The following is a 2,645-nucleotide window of genomic DNA, read 5'->3' as shown; positions in this document are numbered from 1 at the left end:
AAATTAGCCGGGCATGGTGGCGCATGCCTGTAGTCCCAGCTACTTGGGAGGCTGAGGCAGTAGGATTGCTTGAGCCCAGGAGTTTGAGGTTGCCGTGAGCAAGGCTGATGCCACGGCACTCTAGCCAGGGCAACATAGTGAGACTCTGTCTCAAAAAAAAAACCAGTAGTCAAAGAGATATCTGCACTCCCACGTTCATTGCATCATTATTCATAATAGCCAAGGTATGGAATTAACCTCAGTGGATGAATGAATAAAGAAAATGTAGCATATATACACAATGGAATATTAGCCATAGAAAAGAGGGAAATTCTGTCATTTGCGACAACATGGATGAACCTAGAGGACATCATGTTAAGTGAAACAAGCCAGGGTCAGAAAGACAAATACCACATGATCTCATGTATATGTGGAATCTAAAAATGAGTTGGACTCATAGAAGCAGACAGTAGAATGGTGATTACCAGAGGCTGGAGAATGGGGGGATTGGGGAGATGTTGATCAAAGGGTATAAACTTCCAGCTATACAGGAGGAACAATATCAAAAGATCTATCATGTATCATAGTGACCATAGTTAATAACAACATACTGTATACTTGAAAATTGCTAACAGAGTAGATTTTAAGCATTCTCACCAGAAAAAAATACACGAGGTAATACATATGTTAATTAGCTTGATTTAGTCATTCCACAATATATACCTAGATATATATATAAAAACATCGTATTGTACATCATAAACATATACAATTGTTATTTGTCAATTTAAAATTAATTACTTTTTTAAAGTGTCATTTCCTCAAACCTTTATTTCAGATATATATATGTAAATATAGCAGTCCTAAATGTAACTCAAATATATTTCTTAGAACGTGCTTCAAACAAGTTTGAAAGCCACTGTGCTAGGATGTCTTCTCTGACTTGGACTTTTTGAAGCCGTGAGCCATCAGGAGCATTTGCTGGACCCTCCATCCCATTACTATGGAGCTCTGCTCTGGCCCCTCTACTAGATCTGTCCAATGTTAACACTCCAGGAGCACATAAGAGTCACTAAAAGAAGCCACGTCTTGGGTCCTAAAGTTCAGTGAGCCTCTCTGAGTAAACTAGGAGATTCCAGCAAGTCTGAAAGTAAAAAAAAAAAAAAAAAAAATAGGAGAAGGTGAAACTCCCAAGGACCAAGTGGTTTCAGGCATCTTCACTGTCACCAGTACCACATGTTGATGGCCTGAGCAATCACGTTGTAAAACCAGATGTCTTTAAGAAAGAACTGAAGTCACAGGTAGCATGCGTGTTTGCTAAAGAAATGAAGATTTGCAACAAACCATTTTAAAAGTTATTTTTTACATATTTTTAATATACAACTTACCAAAAGGAAGGTCATAACTGAAGACTAAAATCTCCAAGGCAGGTTGGTGAGCAGACAAATTATTGAACGGTGTCCATGACACCTGAAGTGACTGCAGATCACTTCACATGGCATCTTTTCCTCTTCTTCTCCTTCATCATCTCCTCTTCCTCTTGTTCCTCCTCCTCCTCTTCCCTCTTTTCCTTCTTCTTCTTCTTTTTCTTCTCTCTCTATATTTCTCACTCTTTCCCTCTCTTCCCTGCTCATCTTTTCTTTGTATTTGGTGTTTCTTACACTTCCTATCCTGTCTGTTGTCACCCTGGCTCATCGCTGATTCTCAAGATGAATGAGAAGACCAGAGTCATTTCCAAACTTTACCATGTGTGAAGTTAGACTGGAAAGGTATCAGGGGTTCATGACGCCCCCGATATAACCGGGTCCCCAGGCAGTGTGCACTGCAAGAGATGGGAGAGACAAAGACACAGACACAAAAAGTAAGGTGAAAGGGTATAGGGGGATCAGGGGACCACCAGCATTCCCATGAGCCAGGTGTTACTGACTAAAATCTAGCACCCATTTTTATTCTCTTTTTCATGCTATAGATTACAATGATTTCACATGAAAAGCTCGTGGGTTACAATGTGCAGAACTTTCAAGTCTCCCCTAATAGTAACAAGATGTCTTAGCTAATTACTCTTTTATCTATAGAAGCAGGAACACATAGTTCGTTACTGAGCACAACTACACCTTAAGGTATGTTTAGATATATCTTTAAACTCAGCAGCTGTGGCCCATTCTATTGAGGAACAAAGAAATTAGTACTAGTTATTGGGAGATTAGCTCCCCATTAACTGAGGCATTCTACTGAGAAAGGGGAGGGAAGGAATTCAATCGGTGTTTTTTAAGAGTTGGAGCCTGGCGTCCCTTCTCCCAGGCTGCTATTTTGCAATCTTCCTTTACAGCCATGGGTGGCTTTCATGTCAAGCTGCTCTGTGGCTTTTTAGGCATGAGGCCCCTCAGGCTTTAAGGTGGGAGTCTGCTTTGCTGTACTCCCAGATTTCTGGAATGTCCCCCAACTAGGCAGTTAATTTCTGCCCTTATCTCTGGCTCCTGCTCAGGCAGCATTCCTTCACCTCCTCTCCTCCCATGGCCTCAGAAATGGGGTCCCTAAGCTTCAGTGGTCTTATCCCCATCATAAAGGCACTAAATTGCTTTACAATTCTGACTTAATAGTCTGTCTCTTAGCTATAATTTCCCATAGATATTTTGAAGAATGATGCAAAGTTTCTGATGCCTTGA

Source organism: Propithecus coquereli, unplaced genomic scaffold (assembly GCF_000956105.1).
Source record: "Propithecus coquereli isolate 6110/MARCELLA unplaced genomic scaffold, Pcoq_1.0 Scaffold202, whole genome shotgun sequence".
Lineage (NCBI taxonomy): Eukaryota > Metazoa > Chordata > Mammalia > Primates > Indriidae > Propithecus > Propithecus coquereli.
The sequence above is the reverse complement of the archived record's forward strand: the minus strand, read 5'-3'. Positions refer to the sequence as shown.